The sequence below is a fragment of the Microtus oregoni genome, unplaced genomic scaffold, assembly GCF_018167655.1.
Source record: "Microtus oregoni isolate MIOR12 unplaced genomic scaffold, Mior012 000022F_ref0000154, whole genome shotgun sequence".
NCBI lineage: Eukaryota > Metazoa > Chordata > Mammalia > Rodentia > Cricetidae > Microtus > Microtus oregoni.
The window spans coordinates 22,096,046-22,118,689 of NW_024543081.1; the positions used below are offsets into that span (position 1 = coordinate 22,096,046).

The 22,644-nt window shown below is 40.0% G+C and overlaps 1 long non-coding RNA gene across 1 annotated transcript in view; it reads left to right on the top strand.

Moving 5' to 3' along the window:
- Nucleotides 1-2,530, top strand: part of LOC121461113 — a 121,217-nt gene extending 118,687 nt beyond the window's left edge. Inside the window, exon 3 of the long non-coding RNA XR_005976158.1 lies at nucleotides 2,513-2,530. This is a non-coding gene — a long non-coding RNA (uncharacterized LOC121461113). The remainder of the gene's footprint in view (nucleotides 1-2,512) is intronic.
- Nucleotides 2,531-22,644: the final 20,114 nt, after the last annotated feature.

Below are 22,644 nucleotides of genomic sequence, written 5' to 3' on the forward strand. Positions count from 1 at the left end.
ATTCTACCTAAGGCAATTTATATATTCATTGCAATCCCCATCAAGATCCCATCAAAATTCTTCACAGATCTGGAGAGGACAATAATCAACTTTATATGGAAAAACAAAAATCCCAGGATAGCCAAAACAATCCTATACAATAAAGGATCTTCTGGAGGCATTACCATCCCTGACTTCAAACTCTATTACAGAGCTACAGTAATGAAAACAGTGTGGTACTGGCATTAAAACAGAGAAGTCTACCAATGGAATCATATAGAAGACTCGGATTTTAACCCACAAACCTATGAACACCTCATTTTTGATAAAAAAGTATACAATGGAAGAAAGAAAGCATCTTCAACAAATGGTGCTGGCACAACTGGATGTCAACCTGTAGAAGAATTAAAATAGACCCACATCTTTCACCGTGCACAAAACTCAAGTCCAAATGGATTAAAGACCTCAATATCAGCCCGAACACACTGAAAAGGATAGAAGAGAAAGTGGGAAATACCCTACAACAGATGGGCACAGGAGATTGCTTCCTATGTATAACCCCAGAAGTACAGACATTAAGGGCAACATTGAATAAATGGGACCTACTAAAACTGAGAAGCTTCTGTAAAGCAAAGGACACTGTCACTAAGACACAAAGGCAACCTACTGACTGGGAGAAGATCTTCACCAACCCCGCAACAGACAAAGGTCTGATCTCCAAAATATATAGAGAACTCAAGAAACTAGACTTTAAAATGCTAATTAACCCAATTAAAAAATGGGGCAATGATCTGAACAGAGAATTCTCAACAGAAGAAGTTCAAATGGCCAAAAGACACTTAAGGTCATGCTCAACCTCCTTAGCAACCAGGGAAATGCAAATCAAAACAACTTTGAGATATCATCTTACACCTGTCAGAATGGCTAAAGTCAAAAACACCAAGGATAACCTTTGCTGGAGAGGCTGTGGAGGAACGGGTACCCTCATCCATTGCTGGTGGGAATGCAATCTTGTGCAACAACTATGGAAGTCAGTGTTTCGGTTTCTCAGGAAATTCGGGATCAACCTCCCCCTGGACCCAGCAATACCACTCTTGGGAATATACCCAAGAAATGCCCTATCATATGACAAAAGCATTTGTTCAACTATGTTCATAGCAGTATTATTTGTAATAGCCAGAACCTGGAAACAACCTAGATGCCCTTCAATGGAAGAATGGATGAAGAAAGTATGGAATATCTACAAATTAGAGTACTACGCTGCGGTAAAAAACAATGACTTCTCAAATTTTGCATGCAGATGGATGGAAATAGAAAACACTATCCTGAGTGAGGTATCCCAGACCCAAAAAGATGAACTTGGGATATACTCACTCATAATTGGTTTCTAGCCATAAATAAGGGTCACGGAGTCTACAATAGGTGAACCTAAAGAAGCTAAGTAAGAAGGGGAACCCAAGGAAAAACATATAGTTATCCTCTTGGCTAAGGGAAGTAGACAAAATTGCCGTGGAGAAAATTGGGATCTTGGGGGTGGGGTAGGATGGGGGTAAGGGGAGATGGGGAGTGAAAAAGTTAGAAGGGAAGGAGGTCGGGCCTTGGGAAAACAGGAGGATTGGGATAAAGGAAGGTTGGACAGGGGAGCATGGAACCACAATTCTTAGTTAAGGGAGCCACTTTAGGATTGGAAAGAGACCTGACCCTAGAGGGGCTCCCAGGTGCCCAAGCCGAGGTCACCAGTTAGTTCCTGGGCAGTTGAGGACAGGGAACCTGAAATGACCCTATCCTAGAGCAAAACTGACGAATATCTTGCATATCATCATAGAACCTTCATCTTGTGATGGATGGAGATAGAGACAGAGACCCACACTGGAGCCCTGGACTGAGCTACCAAGGTCCCAATGAGGAGCAGAAGGAGGGAGAACATGAGCAAAGAAATCGGGACCACGAGGCATGCACCCACCCACTGAGACAGTGGAGCTGATCTATTGAGAGCTCACCAAGACCAGCTGGACTGTGACTGAAAAAGCATGGGATAAAACTGGACCCTCTGAACATGGCGAACAATGAGGGCTGATGAGACGCAAAGGACAATGGCACGGTGGTTTGATCTTATGTAATGTGATGGCTTTGTGGGAGCCTAGCCAGTTTGGATGTTCACCTTCCTAGATATGGACGGAGGGGGGAGGTCCTAGGTCTTACCATAGGGCAGAAAACCCTGACTGCTCTTTGGACTGGAGAGGGAGGGGGAAAGGAGTGGGGGGAGGGGGAGAAGGGTGGGAGGAGGGGGCGTAGGGTGGGAGGAGGGGGAGGGAAATGGGAGGTTTGGAGGAGGTGGAAACTTGTTTTTTTTTTCTCCTTTTCTCAATAAAAAAAAAATGGAAAAAAAAATTGTTCAAATTTCAAACCAAGCTGTAGTTCCACCTTTGAAACACCAAAAAAGGGGGAGGGGACAGGGGTTGTCCTCGCTGTCAAATAGTTACATTGTTCATTCCATAATAACATTTACAATATCATTACTGTTGTTTTTCAGGGCTCACTACCTTTGCTCTGGACACATTCGCCTGTGACATAACAAATTCTATGTCCTTAACTTCGACACCTGCTTCATCAACCACTTCCTCCTCACTTTCCTCTTGTACTGTCTGAGTCTGAGTATTTCCTTCAATGTTTGAAACAGCTTCACCTAGAACTTTGAAATTCTCATCAGCTACTAACTGTGTTTTCTGAGACAAATATTCAATCTTGGCTTCTCCAAATACGAGGAGAAATGTCACAGGATGCCATAGCCCAGAGCTGAGACTACAAAATGTTCAACATCCAGAATTTCTCCTGCATGTGTTCCATTCACAACTTCTATTTTATTCTGGAGCAAATGAAGGACAGCATTAGAAGCCCAACTTTCTCAAGAGGAGACAATGACAAGTGGTGTTTGAGAGTTTACCCAAAGGGTTTCGATGAAGAAAGCTCAAATTACCTGTCAGTTAACCCAGAGTTACTCAGCTCTCCAAAGAGTCCCATTATGACATAATTCAAGTTTTGGATCATCAACTCCGAAGGAGAAAGTCGTGAAATTGTGCCAAGTCTAAAATCTTTCAGGTTCCTGCCAGGTTATGAAAGGGGTTACAAAATGTTCATCCTTCAAGATTTTCTATACACCATGCATATTCGCTTCTCCCTGAAGGTGAGCTCATTCTCCCCTTCATAGGTATTCTGATCCCAGACTCCTACAGAATCTTTGAGGAAAGCAAACAGCCAGAGATTAAGGTTTCAAGATGCACATTGTCCAATGTGCTAGGAGAGCTGTGGGAGAATTCCCACTTCACAGACTGCTGTGTGGTGGTAGCTGTGCAGGAATTCCAAGTTAACAGTCATCTTTTTTTTTTTTTTTTTTTTTTTTTTTTTTTTTTTTTTTGGTTTTTCGAGACAGGGTTTCTCTGTGGTTTTGGAGCCTGTCCTGGAACTAGCTCTTGTAGACCAGGCTGGTCTCGAACTCACAGAGATCCGCCTGCCTCTGCCTCCCGAGTGCTGGGATTAAAGGCGTGCGCCACCACCGCCCGGCAGTTCACAGTCATCTTAACAGCTTGCTCTCCAGTTTTCAGAACCATGTTTTAATATGACATGGAGGAGAGACCATTGGTGCTGAGACCATTGACCTATGCCGCAAGTCTTTAAGGCAGTTATTGGCTTCATTTATAATCAGAAGGAACCAGACCTCCACTTCATTGCAATGCTGTGTTTGCAGCTGCTTTCAAGTATGGTCTGGAGAGTATGAAGGTCATGTGTGAGAGGGCTCTCTACAGAGTTCTTTCTGTGGAGAATGCTGCCTACACTCTCTTCCCGGATGATCTCTACAGTAATCCAGAGCAGCTGTAAATCCAGGTACTGGATTTCATTATAGTTCATGCTTCAGAGGTTTCTGGGACCACAAGCAGGAAGACAAAGGTAGATTCATACCTCTACCTGGTTACTGAAGAATACAGTGCCCTGGCTTCTCCTCACTGATCTTCTCTGGAGCCTGTTCTCAAAGCCTAAAGAAATTCTAGTACCCTGTCAGCAGTAACCTTTACATGTATCCCAGAATCATCATTCAACATTGTTACCAATGATGACTGTGTAGACTATGGGGTATGTGGAGCATTTACAGTTAATCTGGGGAAAGACAACCTGGTGTAACAGACTTTAATACAACTGTAAATTTATTGACTGTCAGGCTTGGGGAGGGGCAATACTGGCATCTGGTATTATCAAAGTAACCTTGACCCTGTTGCTGTACTGGTTCGACTTTTGTCCAATACTTTGCTACTGTGATTCAGTTTATTAAAGGCCTCAAACACATCCCAATAAAGTTTCTTTCGGAAAAAAAAAAAAGATTTCTCTGTCCCATCTTCTGCAATGACACTTCCTCCCTACAAGGATTAGAGAAGGTTTTTAAGTGTTCTTTCATGACATTTTTATTAAGTGTACATCTAAAATTTGAAGTTAGATGTTTCAAAGTTTTGAGCTATATTTTCTTCACATTGACTTGTTCAACTCTACATCCATAACTCAAAGAAAATATATTCCACATTGACATCACCTAAAACCTTTGCATTTCTCTTTGTTTCTTTTTCTCCCTTTCTCATTGACTATAGTATTGACAGCTCATTCTGGCCATCTAAAATTGATTACTAATGAATTAAAAACTCTCTTAATATTTTCTTGTTAAGGTGGCCATTTATAACCTAAATATAGATACATGCAAGTAATGTAAACAACTTCTGATTTATTTTAATTTGTTTTTTAATATACTATACTTCTATTGAGAGTAACAATACTTGATGTCAGGATTTGGGAAAATTATACAAACTTTAAAACAGAATTCAATGATTAACTTAGGAAAAGTCATCTTGTACTCTTGACTTAGTCTTGTTTATTCTGTTTGGCTTTTCACAAAACATTTGACAACTATGGCAATGCATTTTTATTAAATATCTTTTTGTGTACACTTTGAGTTATTAGTAAACTGAACAGACACAAATCAATGTCCACTTATGTTCTTTTAAAGAATACATTTATTATATGCAGGTGAAACAACATATTAAGATGAAGGAACACTATGGGAATATTTATAATTAAGGGATAAATCAGTGATGTAGCTCCCCAAAGTATACATGAGAAGACAATCATGGTGTGTAGCACAAATAATAAAAATCCAGAGGCAAAACTGAGTGGTGATGGTGCACATCTTTAATCCCAGTACTCGAGGGACAGAGGCAGTTGGATCTCTGTGAGTTTGAGGCCAGCCTGGTCTACAAGAGTTAGTTCCAGAACAGATTTCAAAGCTACAGAGAAACCTTGTCTCTGAAAATCAAAAAATAAAAAAAAAATAAAAACCCCAGAGACAAGCCGGGCGGTGGTGGCGCACGCCTTTAATCCCAGCACTAGGGAGGCAGAGGCAGGCGGATCTCTGTGAGTTCAAGGCCAGCCTGGTCTACAAGAGCTAGTTCCAGGACAGGAACCAAAAGCTACGGAGAAACCCTGTCTCGAAAAAAAAAAAAAAAAAACCCAGAGACAGATATTGGGGTTCAACCTGAAGATCAAAAGAGTAAAGCAGCCAAACTACTAGAGAGCTCTTACCTCTAATCTTCAGACAGAAAAAGAGCAAGTTTGGTCTCATCCCACCTTATATTCCTCTCTAGTGCTGATATTAAAGGTGTGCACCACTACCGCTTGGTTTCTATCGTGAACTACTGTGACTACTGGGATTAAAGACTTATGCCACTACTTCCTAGTCTGTATAACTGACTAGTGTGACTGTTTCACTCTTTGATCCTCAGGCAAGCTTTATTTATTAAAATACAAATGAATTATCACTACAAGGGTGATCTGCCTTGATCTCACCAAGGAACGATGACTCTTCGCCCATCTCCTCGAAGGAAAATTAAACAGAGTGCTGTGGGAGGTGGACACATTGATGCAGTGTCATATTCCCAGGAATGTGCACACCCTATGATTGGGAAATACATAATCATCCCTCATTATCAGAGAGGAAGTATTTGTCTGATGCCTGAATTTTAGTCCTGCCAGACCTACTTCAATGTTTTGAAGCTCCAAGAATGAGGTATACCACTTATACTACACTATAGTTTGTATGTGTTTATACTCGTTTGCATTTGTATAGAAAAACCTTTGTATTCAGGTCCCTAGACATGCGTTTCCATGTATATGTAGAGGCCAGAGTTTGATACTCGGTATCTTCCTGGATTACTCCTTACATTATTCTTTAAGGCAATGGCTTTCACCTGAAGGCTCAATCCACCTATTTAACTTGCCTAGCTAGGCAGCTTGCTCCTAGAATCTTTTGTTTCTGTTTTGTGGATAGAATTTCAGATGGGCTATCACACTTTAATATGTGAATTTAATGGGTTTAAATGGGCCTGAACTCCTGATCTTCACACTTGCTGGCAGGTGTTTTAACCTCTGTGACATCTATTTGTTTACTTGTGTTGCTTTAAGCACCTAATATGGAGATAGCATGAAGTAGAGGGTAAGAAGAGTAAGCTGCGTTTTCTGAATACAGTGGCATGGACACCCCTCATGTCATTTGAGGATCTTCTGATAACAATAGGAATTTCTTCCCATGAAAAGGCATGCAGCCTGAGTATATGCTGACTAAGGTGAACATGACTATAAAATTAACAGGATTGTTGCTAAAAGATAATGCAGTCCTTTTTGGGTCTCTTTAGATGTTAACTTTTATTATTAAAATGCATGCGATAAGACAGGGGAAGTTCAGTTTCTCTACTTAAAGTGATGCCATACAGAATCCATGTATAGGTGTTTCAGTGAACCATGCAACTGAAGCCCCAAAATACAACAGAAGCACAGTCAGTAGACACGGGTAAAAACACCCCCAGTAGATTATAGCCCCACCTGCTACTTTGTCACCTCCTCTTTCACCAAACACACAGATCGTGAATCTCTCCAAATCAGGTCACGGTCATCACAGAGAAAAGAGCAGATTGTACTTCAGTCTACATCTCAATTTCCAGCCCATAGAATCCATGAGTATAATAAAGTGGTTGCTTTATTAAACTGACCTTAGTCTCAGTATGTTACACAGATGTGATGAACAATACACAAGAGATAATATGCAAAAAAATAAAGGAAAAAGTTAGATAAATCAAACTAAAAAGTATATTTTAGTATGAATTAACATGTAGGGCATCCAATTGAGAAATTCACAAAGTTCTTTTCTGAACTGTTTAAGTATTGTTGGATAAGAAAAGGAAACATCTGTGATGCGAGTTAAACCATCCAAGTCTGTGTTACAAAATGCAACTTGGGACAGAAATCTAAGAATACAAATAAGGCTATTCAGAGAAATGAAGCTGGGAAGAGCCCAGATTGGAAGGCAGAGGGCACACAGCCAAGACAGAAACAGAATGAGTGTGGCAGCTCCTTTGCATAGTGGGTTTAAGACAAAGTAAGACAAAGATGAATGGCATTTCTTTTAGCAAAAGAATCACATTCATATGTTCTTCCAGCCCATGCCACTAACCATTATCATAATTTAATGGCACTCTAGAATCAAGTTACCATCCCAGTCTAGGAGGAACGTAAAGTTGATTCCCTACAAGAAAGGTATCAATTGCTCTGTTTTCCTTTTGTGGTTGTTGATTTGTTTGTCTGGTATTTGTTTCTGTCTGGTTGAAACAAGCTAGCGTCATCTGGGGAGAGACATCAATTTGAGACAATGTCTCTATCAGACTGACCTTTAGGCAAACGTGTCAAATATTTCCTTAATTAATGATGGTTGTGGAAAAGCTCAACCCATTGAGAATAGCACTACACGTGAGTAGATGGTTCTGGGTGGTATAAAAAACAAAGTGATAAGTCATGGGAAACAGTTAAGTAAGCAGAACTCCTCCTACATGGTCTCCAAATCAGTTCTTGCTTTCAAATCCTTCCCTTGAGTTCCTGTTCCAACTGCATGATGGCATGCTTGCCTAAGCTGAAATAAGCCTTTCCTTCTACAAATTGACTTTGGTCACGGGATGTATCACAACAATAGAAACCTAACTAGGATACTAATCTTGTAGGGCTTACAATATCTCATTTGCCAAGCCAAAACAAGGTCCCCTGTTCAACCCCAGGAACTGGGAGGGAAAAATAAGACTACAAACCAACACTGTGGAGTTAGGCATGACACACTAACATTTCGTGTGTGAATTCTCAGTCCAGTGTCTAGCACAGAGTAAGCATTCAATGAATGGCATTGTGCTATTTGTTTAGTTATTATTATTGCTTTCATTATTAAAATCTTCAGTCCACATACCAAGCTAATGTATGTAATATAATCATCTCCCATTTATATATGAATTTGCATGAGCATTCAGTCCGGAACATATTGCATACTCAATGCCTGCTTAGTAAACATAGGTCTAAGGCAACTACTTCTTGGCAGATGCTGAAGATCTTTACATACCATGCCCACATACACATCTACCTACTGAGCTACTATCAGCAGAATAAGAGCCTAGGTGAAGCTGGCCGTTAATGAGCTGTCTCCAAGGAAATACTGCCCAGAGCTAAAATGACTCATGACCTAAAGTGCATTTTATAGTGTCATTTTTCTCCTGTGGCATTCTGGGCCACATTAAATTTTATCCAAAGCAATTGAGACTCTAAATCCAAGCTTAAAGGCAGAAGGCCGGGGAGGGAGGCTATGATTATGGTGATATTGGGGGTAATGACTGCACTCAGCAGTGGAAGGAGGGCTCTTGAGAGGATCCTACTTCAGAGTTAGCATGTGGTAATTAACCGGGAGAAAGCTTTTTCCTGGCCCCAGGTGGAACAGTTAAATCCTGAGTCAAGATGCTACTCTGAACAGAAGATAGAGTCAAAGTCGCCCAAGCTCTCCTGTCTGTCACATTTGCAAAGCCCTCCTGTGTAAGAGGAGAAACTCACTCTAAGAGGGAATGACAGAGGGATATGGTGGTACTGCGTGGGTTCACTCATCCGTTCAGTCATTTTACCGATATCTAGATGGGCATTCCCATTAAATACATGTGCTATATCCACTCCATTCCCGAAAGAGTTCCCTAGAGTGCAGTGCTGATCTATCTGTAGCCAGCCATTTACTGTCCATGCTCTTTTTAGCATTTAAAAGGATAAAGCCTGGCTCTAGATTGTCACTGCTGGAAAGACAGGCAAGCAATTTCACCATCTAGTCCACTTCTCCCCCGAGAAGATGGAGTTTTGAATCATTTTTACATTCTAGCTGTCTTGTTGTAGTCAGTGGTCCATACATTAAACCATTTCAATTCCAAACACATGTTTTTAATTTCTGGGAGAACTGAGTACCATTCATGATGTTTCTTCTGTAGTTTTACTTATTTAAGCAAGGAATTTGGTAGTTTGTCACCAATTTTCCCAATGCTTTGGCTTCTGAAGAAAAGCTTTTGATCTGTGATTCATTGTGAAATTCTGATATCTGCCTTACTGGAACCTTAACACATGCCTAGCCTCATCCACACGTTATTACCATCAGCATCCTTAATTATTTCTCCAAATTTAAGGTACCCTCATGTTCTCTCCTCTTCCTTTCTGTCATGAACATTCAGCATGTTTTGATATCACTCTGAATTCAGAATTTGTAAGCAAATATCACATATCTTACCTCATTTTAATCTTTTTTAATCCTTCCCTTTTGCAAATTCACAGGAACCTTGGTTCTGTCAGACTCACTGACTCACTGGGTCCTTTAACTGCATAGTGAAGTATGAGCAGACCAGACATAAGACAATTGAGTCAAATGGAATAAAATTAAAATGATTATTATCTGATTACTAGATAAACAAATAAAAAACAAAAACAAACATATAAATAAAGGCAGAAGGCAAAAACCAAAGCCATGGCAATCCACTGCAGTGGAAGTGACGGTTAACAGTAGTATATACTATAGACTATCTTTTTAGATGCCTCTTCTAAACCTTTGAATATCCTCTCTAAAATTAATGTATCCAGTTTACAGAGGTGAAATTGGGCTAATAACTGATCAAAAATGAGAAGAATTAAGGTAAAATATGATTAAGTGCCAAAACCAACCAAAATTTTAATTTTAATTCTATCTGTTATAAAAAAGGAAAGAAACTTTCTCCTTCTTCCTTTCCTTAGAATATTTATTTATAAAGTATATGGCTGTGATTACAGTCTCAAGGCTCTTGTCAGCTTTGCAGCTCAGTGTTGTTTCCCCCAGAACCTAGGAAGAGACACATTGAAAGTCAATTACCAAAAAAAGAACTCATCTAGATATCTTGGTTTTTTTGAGACACGTGTGTAATTCAAGTAGAACTGCCAAGGTCAGGGTTGCAGACTTCTTTCAAGTTTTGAGTCTATTATTTCCCCTTTGCATAAAACCAATGAAACTCCACAGGGGCCCTCCCCGACTCCCAGGCAACTCTAAAGTGAATAAGAATATGAATGACAGAGGTATGATCCATCCCCCATTCTTGACTTCTAGTCAGTGCTTACCTTTGAGATATGTGTCTGACAGACTGTCTGCTTGACATTGTGGAGTGTCAATTTCTTTCAGATTTCAGGGTCTTGAGGATCTCCATTATGGGAAAGTCAATGTTTGCCTAGTGGTACAATTGCTTTCTTTCTCTGATATACTTTTGCAGAAAATTTTTCTCGGTTGGGATTAAGTTTTTTAATCACATGCATCAAAAATGTCACTCAATAATAAGATAGGACAAGATGAGCCCCCATGATAGTCAACATTGAGACTTCCTTCTACACTTTATAGCAATTTACCCCTGTGGGCAAATAGAAACTAGAATAGGTAGAACTTCAATTTAACTCTATATATTTGTCATCTGATTACTTGCAAAGAGAATATGATTAAAAATTTCAAACACAATTTCAAACACAAGTACAATGTAACATACTATAGTACATTGTATTTAGGACATAGAGAGGATCCATGGGGATGGGGAGACCCTGAGAATTGTTGTAGGCTTCCCTGGAGCTAGTATGTCTAAACAGAAAACAAGGAGTGTGCAAGTTTTTGAAAAGAGTTGCAAACTATATGTCAAATTAACAATGAATATACAAAATAAACAGAAATTTTGTATAAATATAGTTGGAAAGAAAGTAACTCGGTTAAAAATGTGTAGAAGAAAATCTGACAAGACATTTCTCAGAAAACATAAATATGTTTAACATGAAATCAATGTTTAATATCGATTATTATCAGGAAAGTGCAAATCCATGCTTTGTTGCTTTGCATCTGTGACTTAGTCCAGTATGTGGTACTGTGACAGAATATCCGCAGATAACCTATAAAACAGGAATTAATTTTTTTTTTCATTTAAACACTGCTTGGCCCATTCTCTTCTAGGCTAATTCTCACATATTAATTTAGCCCATTTCTAATCATCTGTGTGTAGCACCCCAAGGTGCGCTTACTGGGGAGATTCTAGCCTATGTCCATCCTGGGTCGGAGCTTCATCCCGGGAGCGGGGGCTTTGCGTCTCTCTCAGGCGTCTGCTCCTGAGAGGAGAGCTGTCAAGACTCTGAGCTCACTTCCTCTTCCTCCCAGCGTTCTGTTCTGTTTACTCCTCCCACCTATCCTCTAACCAATAAAATGGGCCAAGGCAGTTCCTTTATTAGCCAATGACCTTCCTCCATCATTTCCCCTTTTTCGGTTTAAACAACAACAACAACAAAAAAACGCTTTAACTTTAACATAGCAAAATTACATATAACAAAACAGTTATCAAGTAAAAGTTACAATAATCTTTATCATAACTAAGGAAAACTATAACTAACTATTCTTTTTTTTTTCATAGGAATTAATTTTTATAGTACTACAATTGACAGCAACTAGTGAGGGACTTCCAGGTTTTTTAGCTTGTAGGTTGAGAGGGGTTGATATATAGCATGGGCAAAATAGTGAGCTCAAACTCCCAGGCTTAGTGTCTACTACAAGATGTACTAATCCATGCATAAGGATGGACCTATCACTGTCCAAACACCTCCTGCTTGGCAGCCAAATGGCTCATTGGGTAAAATGTTTTGCCAAGCAAACCCAGGTATGTGAATTCCATCTCCAGGATCCTCACAAGGGAGAAAAACAACCCCACAAAGTTGTGGCCTGTCTCCAAATATGCAGTTGTATACACACATCTACACATGCATCACACAAATGCATACCAACATACACATTTATAATAAAAACAAATAAAATTAAGTCCATCCCACTGGGCTCTACCTTCCATATTCTTGTTCAGGTATTATGTTTTGACACTTGTTTCAAGGAGGTGGGATATGAATAAAAACTGTAGCCAGGTGTTAGGATGATGATAATTACACCTCAGGAAGTGTTGGTGAGGATGAAGAGGAAAAGGAACACAGTACACTGGACATGGAAATGATAATCAGTGCATTCATTATAGAATTCTATATGCAGGTTTCCCATGAAACTAGAACAGGACAGCCATAAGATCCAGGAGTTCGGCATTATGCTTGGTTAGATTTCCAGTGCTTTGACAAATACCTAGAATGGAAGGAGAGGATGAAATGGAGTAAAGATTTATGTTGGTTGATATTTTTAAAGTTTTGGTTTTAAAGTTTATTCCTTTGTTCTGGATTTAGTGGTACAGCCTACCATCTGGAAGAAGATGTGAGGGAGTAGGGATTCACAACATGACAGACAAAATGCAGAGAGAGAAGGAAAAGGATGAGACTAGGAGTGAGGAATATCTTTCCAGCCTCCTCCAATAAAAGAGACCAGCTTCCTCCAATCAAACCTTATATTTTATTAATGCCATTCTGCTATGAACCCATGTAGATTGTGTCAGAAAGGGCAGGATCCAACCAATTCTCAATGATTAGAAAACAAACCTTAATGTGTGAAGGAGGTGGATCACCTCATAAACAAATCATAAGAAGTACAATGGAAATAAAAATAACCTCTCAAACTGACATTTTTACTGAGGCATTACTCGGAATTGCCACAACATATGGAATGCATGTAAGATTACTGCAACCACCCAGTGAAGGTGAGTACTTAAAGAAAACATGGTGTATGTCACACTTCAAACAACAACAACAAAAAAGTAAAACCCTGTATGCTACATACACTGAAACGAAAGCATTTTTGAGAGAATTCAGTGCTCTAAGATGGAATTCTGGCTTCTAGAAGATGGGACTAAGGAGAAAATGAGAAACTGACTGAAGAACACACTTTTAGATCTGCAGGACAGATACATTCTGGAGGTTACAGTGAAACTTGACTATGATAAATTGCATTGCATTACATATTTGATATTTCAGAGTAAATTGGACAGTAAGTTTCCTCATCACACTAACAAATATGACAGGATTTAAGAAAGGAACAAGTTAACTGGGAAGATAGAAATAACCATTGAAAGATCTCTGTGCCTGGACGGTGATGGCACACACCTTTAATGGCAGCACTTGGGGGGCAGAGGTAGGCGGATCTCTGTGAGGATGAGGCCAGCCTAATCTACAGAGCAAGTTCCAGGAAAGGCTCCAAAGCTACACAGAGAAACCCTGTCTCAAAAAAACAAAAATAACAACAGAAAAGATCTATATGCCTATCAAAACAGATATATATCTGGCATGACACAGAGTGTCTTTTCAGAGCTCTGGCTGTTGACTGTCCTAGAACTCTTTATGTAGACCAAGCTGGCCTTAAGCTCACAGAGATCTGCCTGTGTCTGTCTCCTGTGATCTGTGAATAAAGATGTGAATCACCATGCCTGGTTTTTCAAGTAAATATAATTTTGAATGTCAACAATTTTTCATTTCTACCAATTAGTGAGAAGACACCCTGAAACACACAGTGTAAAAATAATTTTAAAAGAAATGTTTTCTTTGTTTTAATATCTCAATACCCTGACCTATCCGGAACTGACTTTCTCTCCATGTATGTTACTAGTTTGGGTATTTTTCCTTGCACTCTCATTTTTGTTTTCCTGTCCGTTGAAGTCACCGTTCTGTGCAGAGGCCATCCCTAGCTCATACTATCCCCTAAGTTCCTACAAAGGATTATTCTTCTCATTTGTGCAGTGTCTTTCAGAGTTCATTCTGTCTTGTTGGATTTCATCCTCCCTGATCCAGGTTTCCTCGGAGCATCCAAGACTGTATCTACTCTGCTCTGCACACTTGTTACTCATTACCAGTCAGTAGTTTGAAAGAGCAAATAAATGCCACAAGCTGAATTCCTGCTTTAGAAGAGAAAGTCTAGCCGGATTAGAGCTGGGCGGGAGGGTATCAGTTCAAATGCCATCATTGAGCCAAGGCAGATAGGAACACCAACATGACTGAAAACTTTGGGAGCATTGGGGAAATTGGAAGGATATGCTGGGGTTCTTGGGCTGAATAGATCAAGTATTGTCCATTCATGTTCTAAGAGCCTCAGCTACTTATATCTCCAACTCTCTTTCTCCTTCTGTTTCTCTTGGTCCTTGTTTATATTATTACTTTAACCCTCATCGTAGAACAAATAGACACACCCACACCCACATACACACACACACACACACACACACACACACACAGAGAGAGAGAGAGAGAGAGAGAGAGAGAGAGAGAGAGAGAGAGACAGAGAGAGAGAGAGGGGAGAGAGAGAGAGAGAGAGAGAGAGAGTTTATCTCTCACTGTCTTTTCTTTCTCTGAATCTCATCCTTTCTGATTGCTCTGCCATCTCTCTGTCTCTGTCTTTCTTTGTCTTTCTACCATTACTTTCTATGCAAGCAAGATAAAAGGACGATAAAGGGTTTTTTAATAGAAAAAAAGACGATCATTGCATTTTATAACATAGTTTTTCTTTAAAAATTGATGTAGTTCTTGGGGCTACAGAGAAGGCTCATTGGTTAAGAGCACATTCTGCTCTTGCAGAAGACCTGAGTTGGTAGTTCAAATTTCCTGTAACTCCAGATCCATGGAGTCTGATACCCTCTTCTGGCCCTGCATAGAGCCCTATATATTCATGCACACACACACATACACACACAAATATAATTATATTTTTAAAAATACTTTCTAAAAACTCATGTAATTCAATCTGATGCAAGTTTTTAGCCCAGGAATTATACAAAGAACCATTACCTGGGCCTTGGTCCTATCCTAGAGTGCTAGTTAAAGTTACAGTCCCTGTTGATCAGACTTGAAAGCAGATGGGTAGCCGACTCTCAGGCAGGAACATGTTAAACTCCAGTGCTGCTGAGTCAAATGCAAGCCAGACTTACTTTGTGGCTAACACTTCATAATAGTTATATGCTCAATAAATGTCCACCCTGAATATGGATTTCGCAAAAATGCAACACTATAGCCACCCCAAGGGTTTATGATCCATAATTCATTTTGGAAAATGGCTTGATTCACTTGAAGCAGTAAAATCTGAGAACTTCATGGCTCATAATAATGTCAGAGGGAGCAATCTCCCATGTTAACTGTGTGCAGAGAATTAAAGCCTTACTGTCTAAACACCGCATCCATCCTGTCCCCGCACAAATCAGGTGGGGCCCACACCGAACACTCTGATGAGTAACAGCAGCGCTCAATTCGTATTTCACCATCTGAAAAGCAGGCTATTCACTGATTTTGGCTTTCTCTGCCAAACAAGCTACCCATCAGTGAGTAGGAGTGCCAGTCCTAGAATCGCTGGGCTTTTCCTGAGATCCTAATTCGGTTCCCATTAAACTGCATGTTTCCTCCGGACTTCTGAACCTGACACTTGCAATTCATTCCTGCACCTTTATTTCCTTGAAAAGATTACCGGGATGAGGTGTGGCTCTTCGTATCTCGTTTTAAAGAAATGGTCGTTCCTAGTTAAAATGGGCCTGCTCATCTCTCCATGCCCAATGGCATGCCAGTTTCTCCCGGAAGAGTTATTCTATACTGTAGTTACTTGTCCCTTGAAGGCAGAGGCATTTTATCAAGCTAATTGGTACATAATAGTCACTCCTCTAGGTTTTCCTGCTCATTTTTTCAGCTGTGCTCTAAATATTAGACACAGGTGGTATAAGCATGTAGCAGTCAGGGCTTTCATCCAAGTCAGTTGAGAGTTCCAACAGGAGATTAAGAATATTAACCAAGACAGGCAGTAGAAGGGGAATAACCATGCTGTCTGTCCTCTTTGGTCCAAGTGTCTGTCTCTTGGTTGTATACTTGGCTTTACTCTGCTACTTTCGTTTTCAAAAGGATAACCTGAAATCCAGTGAACGGCCTCCAACTATGCATGGTGGCTATTTTAGGTCTCTCGTGATATCGCTTGCTGTGTCCAGGTTCTATTTCTGTTATCACTGCTAGTGGTTTGGTTCTTTAATATCCTTCAAAATTTTATCTAATTTTTTAAAACAACTCAGGTGTAAACATTTTTATTCATTTGCATGTGTAAGACTGTGGTTGTAAAACCCTCACAAAGTTTACCATGTTACATAAGCAGTATTCAAACCTCATTGTGTGTGTGTTTTTTTTTTGTGCTTGATTGTCATTTTTGCATCCTTCCATGCACAAGCATTGCCTCATCAATCCAAGCACCCTTTGAATGATGGCACTTGCTCTTGTCTTCCTAGGTAAAAGAATAAGGACAGCGAATGAGGAGCCAAGACATACCATTCAACAATGGCTGCTACAGGCCATTGTGAACTCCTGAAAGAACAGGACATGTATGTGTTTATTGATTTTATCAACTTAATTATTCAGGATAGGATGAATTGTTGAAGTAATGATAATTTGTTAGGAGGGAAGCATTCTGAATGCAACATGAAATGAGACACTGTTTGGAAGCTGTCACATGAGTGTTCCTCTAAGGCTCCTCTGGATGTGGTAGAAACTAGACTTCCCATGTGGTTAGACACGTTTTTACAAAGGGGGGGGGGGCTGGTGTGCTCTTCCACAAATATTTAGTGAGCACCTGCTAAGGGAAGCATATGGGATGCATGATGAATGACATCAGAAATAGAATGCAAATCCCTTGCTCTCAAGACCTGGAGCCCCTGGGATTCTCTAGCATTGCCAAAGGGGATAAAATGTGTTAGCTTCACTTGTGGGAAGTGGCAGAAAGTGCTAAATTTGAGCATATATATCTGCCCTCTAGCAAGGCAAGTGCATTCTTAGATATACAGCCAAGAGCAATGAATGCATATGCTCCTGCAAAGCTTGGACAAGAATGTCCACAGAAGCCTTATTTATAATAGACCCAAACTGGGAAGAATGAATCAGTGATAGAATAGGTGAATAAATTGTGATCTATTCACAGAGCAAAATAGCAGCCAGCAACAACGGAAAGAAGTGATTGCTACAGGTATGAACATGGGGAAATCTGGAAACTGAATATTGAACAAAGAAGGCAGACATCAACAAACAAAAATTTATGATCCCATTTATATGATGTACAAGGAAAAGAAAACCTAATTTCAGATGATGGAAATCAGGATAATAATCAGCTAGGTGTATGGAGGCTGTAAAAGGAAAGGCAAAGAAAGGAGGTTTTGAGGTCACTGTAAACGTTTTGTTTTGGTTATTACATAGGTAGTATTTAAGAACATATACAGTCTTACATACACAAAAGAGACAGGGACTCTTAATATCTGACCACTGTTCTATTTATAGCTGAGGATATGAGTGTGTCTTTGTGTGTGTTTTTTATAACACACTTGAAAACAGAAACAAAGGTAAAGCAAGCAGAAAACACAAGGCATTCCAATATTTTTCAAGATCAAATGCATGGAGGTTAATTAATTCTCTTATACATTTCACAGGTTGACTGTCCCTGATCAGAAATAGATGAGACAATGTGACAAGCCACCCACTGTGCAATGCACATTTTAAAGCTTCTAATGAAGGCTCTTACTGTCAGTATCTTGGCATGTAGAATGCTCCACAAATCCAGAGCATTTTAAATATTGACTTGATACAAGAAGTGGAGAAATCCCACACCTGGACACTAAGGACATACACACAGAGCACTGTTATGCACTACCTAGCACTGAATACAATAATTTCCTAGTTATGTGTGTTAGTTGTATATAAAACAAAAATTGAGCTTTGAATTTTGACCCCGGTTTGTAGATGCCTTATTATTTATATTAAAATGGTCTAGAAATTGCAGGAAAATACCCACACACTTCTACACCTAAGCATTTTAACAAAAAAAAAACCCTCAATTTCATGTAAAATACAGTTGGCATGCCTTCCTTTCTCCTCGTCTTCCTTCTTCTACTTTCATAACTCTTTGTCTTTCCGTCTCTCTGTCTGTCTCTCTCTCCCTCTTTGGTGCTGGCTCTCTCTCTCTCTCTCTCTCTCTCTCTCTCTCTCTCTCTCTCTCTGTGTCACACTCCTTTCTTGCCTGTTCTCTCTACCTTTTGATATTGGCTTTCTGTGTAATCCTATATTGCCTGAAATTTTTCATGTGTGGACCAGAAAGGTCTCAAGGTGGCCACTTCTTATACTATGTATCTAATTCTTCAAATATCGCTAGAGGCCAACAGCACATACACTACAGTGAAGAGGAAATAAATCTCAAATTATATCCCATGTGACAAAGGAAAAGAGGCCAATAAGTTATTGGAAGAAAAAATTTCATAATTTTGGGAAATGGGAAAATATATGGGAATGCAATATACCATGACATAGCATAAGTTCTTAATTTGGGTGAGGCAGAGATATAACATGATTTGTTCAGCTATGGCAGTGAAAACGGGTTCCCCAGGGGTACCTGTGCTTCCTGGAAACTATCAGCCCAAAAATATTATTGAATCCAATGTCCCTTATTATGAGAGGTTGCAATGTCCCTTATTAAGAGAGGTTGCATAAAAAGTGCCATTGCTGGAAGATGTCTTCCATATTTGCAGAAGGGTCTGTCTTAGCATGAACATTTATTCTGTGGATAACTCTGTAGCCTACATCTTGTCGTATGATCAAGGTTCTGAAGATGATAGGACTGGGATACTTCTCATAGAAAACAGGAAGAAAATAAGTAAACAAACAAAAATTAATAGAATTTTAGAGAGGATATTTGCAATGAGAACACTTGAGTGACTGATAACACTTTAAGCTTTTGTATTGCTTGCTTTTTGCTGCTGTGATAAAATATCACAATCCAAAGCAATTTGAAGAACTGATAATGATGGGTTCTAAATGATAGAGCCCATAATGGAAGGAGAGGCACAGCAGCAAGCAATAGGAATAGGAAACTGGATGGTCACATTTTCATCCATACAAATGAAGCAAAGAGAGACAACAGAAGTAAGGCATGGCTATGAAATCTCATAATTTTCCCTGAGCAAGATGCATCCTCCTGCAAGGCTCCAGCCTTAAATGTTCCACAACCTCACCAACAGCACCGGCAGCTGGGCATCAAATATTCAAATGCCTGGGACTGTGGGGGAAATTTCTCATTCAAAGTGCCAAGGTGGGAAGGTGAGGAAAGCCTTGCTGGTGAAGCACTATCTTATCCGAGCATTGTGTGGTCCTCCTTTCAGCCCCACTCTCCTCCTCTCCGACCCTCTGTTACTATTATCTCCATAGAGCTGCACACTGATGGCTCCTTGCTGTTTATTTTTGTCTTCTGCCTCCTGCCCATAGATTCTCTAAAGTTACAACTGTAGTACACTTTAATCTTTCACAGCTGAATGAACTTAGGATAAGAAAGTCCATGTCCACAAGGAATCCTTGCCCAATAACAATCTTAAAATAAATGTCCCCTCTCCCTCCTTATTTGCTTAGATGACTGGAAGGTTTACTCTACTGAACTTTATTACGTATATTGAGCCCACCTTGACCACAACAGAAGCCCATTTTTGTAAAGTTCTTCTTTGATGGAAGTTTGTAATCTGCTAACTCTACTCTAATACATCTTAAATGAAATGGCGCACATGAAAGTCTGTGTGTTAGCTTATGATTTCTTAGAGAAGCCAGTACAATAAGTCCTAATGTCAGTCAAGAGCGAGTCATGTGCATGGGAGGAGAGACATTGAGTATGGGAAGAAAAAAATGACCAAGAAAACACGTCCAGGCCAACTTTGTCCATAAAACTCCCAATATTTCCTCAAGCCCTGGGGTTCCATAACTGTGGCTAAAAGAGATTGTGAGTTTTATGTCATAAATGAAACCTAGGGACTATTTAGTACTTGTTACACTTGAGGCAAAAAGAAAACTCTCCAAAGAGAGATGTTAAGGAAACAAAGTTAGAGTTGCACAACAAATTTTGCAAGAAATGATCCTATGAATCTCTCAGGGTGGGAGGTATGCAGTGCTGGATACTTTCTCTTGCACCTGAAAGCTTCACTTGACTCAGACTTCCCTTGTCATCAGGCATCTCTAGAACCTTACTTTGTTACAGACCAATAAACATGTGTGTGTCCTTAAATTTTCTCAAATATCTTTTTATATATTCTATACATTTACAGTATACAATGACTACTTGTGGGGTATCATTTAATGCATATTTGCTGGATAATGGCTATTTTTCTCTCTTTCTCACTCTCTTGTCTCCCCCCCTCCAGCTGTCTCTCCCTCTTCCCCTCTCACCTCTATGTCTTCTGTCTTTCTCTCTCTTTGCTGATTATTAAATTCAGGACTTTCTATGCATGGTAGACTTATGTGATAGTCACTGGACTTCAGCCTCAGCATAAACATGCATACCTCTGTCAGAAGACCACTGTGTGTGTGTGTTTGTGTGTGTGTGCTTCTGTTTATGTGTATATGCATATGTGTGCATCCATATGAAGGCCAGAAAAAGCCCTAGTTTGTTTTCTAGGGTGCTGCATTTTATTTTTCTTGAGAGAAGGGCTCTACTGGAACACTTCTGAGCTGGTCAGTGAGTCCCAGAGATCCCCCTGATTCCGCCTTCCCAGAGCCTGGGTCACAATCACTTGCTACCATGCCTGCATATTTTTTTATTTTTTTTAAATTTATTTATTTATTAAAGATTTCTGTCTCTTCCCCGCCACTGCCTCCCATTTCCTTCCCCCTGCCCCAATCAAGTCCCCTTCCCTCCTTAGCCCGAAGAGCAATCAGGGTTCCCTGCCCTGTGGGAAGTCCAAAGAACCCCCACCTCCATCCAGGTCTAATAAGTTGAGCATCCAAACTGCCTAGGCTCCTACAAAGCCAGTACAAGCAGTAGGATCAGGAACCCATTGCCATTGTTCTTGAGTTCTCAGTATTCCTCATTGTCCGCTATGTTCAGCGAGTCCGGTTTTATCCCAGGCTTTTTCAGACCCAGGCCAGCTGGCCTTGGTGAGTTCCCAATAGAACATCCCCATTGTCTCAGTGTGTGGGTGCACCCCTTGCGGTCCTGAGTTCCTTGCTCGTGCTCTCTCTCCTTCTGCTCCTGATTTGGACCTTGAGATTTCTGTCCGGTGCTCCAATGTGGGTCTCTGTCTCTGTCTCCTTTCATCGCCTGATGAAGGTTAATATTCAGGAGGATGCGTATATGTTTTTCTTTGGGTTCTCCAAATTTAGCTTCTCTAGGATCACTAATTATAGGCTCAATGTCCTTTGTTTATGGCTAGAAACCAAATATGAGTGAGTACATCCCATGTTCCTCTTTTTGGGTCTGGCTTACCTCACTCAGGATAGTGCTTTCTAATTTCTGTCCATTTGCATGCAAAATTCAAGAAGTCCTTGTTTTTTACTGCTTAGTAGAACTCTAATATGTATATGTTCCATAATTTCTTCATCCATTCTTCCATTGAATGGCATCTAGGTTGTTTCCAGTTTCTGGCTATTACAAACAATGCTGCTATGAACATCGTAGAGCATATACTTTTGTTGTATAATAAGGCCTCTCTTGGGTATATTTCCAAGAGTGGTATTGCAGGATCCAGGGGTAGGTTGATCCCGAATTTCCTGAGAAACCGAAACAATGCTTTCCAAAGTGGTTGCACAAGTTTGCATTCCCACCAGCAATGGATGAGTGTACCCCTTTCTCCACAACCTCTCCAGCAAAGGCTATCATTGGTGTTTTTTATTTTAGTCATTTTGACAGGTGTAAGATGGTATCTTAAAGTTGTCTTGATTTGCATCCCTAATCACTAAGGAAGTTGAGCGTGACCTTAAGTGTCTTTTGGCCATTTGAAGTTCTTCTGTTGAGAATTCTCTGTTCAGCTCAGTGCCCCATTTTATAATTGGGTTGATTAGCCTTTTACGGTCTATTTTCTTGAGATCTTTATAAATTTTGGAGATCAGACTTTTGTCAGTTGCGGGGTTTGTGAAGATCTTCTCCCAGTCAGTGGGTTGCCGTGGTGTCTTAGCAAGAGTGTCCTTTGCTTTACAGAAGCTTCTCAATCTCAGGAGGTCCCATTTATTCAATGAGGTCCTTAATGTCTGTGCTGCTGGGGTTATACATAGGAAGTGGTCTCCTGTGCCCATGTGTTGAAGAGTAATTCCCACATTCTCTTCTATCTGGTTCAGTGTGTTCGGACTGATATTGAGGTCTTTAATCCATTTGGACTTGAGTTTTGTGCATGGTGATATATATGGATCTATTTTCATTCTTCTACAGGTTGACATCCAGTTTTGCCAGCACAATTTGTTGAAGATGCTCTCTTTTTTCCATTGTATACTTTTAGCTCCTTTATCGAAAATCAGGTGTTCATAGGTTTGTGGGTTAATGTCAGGGTCTTCTATTCCATTGGTCAACTT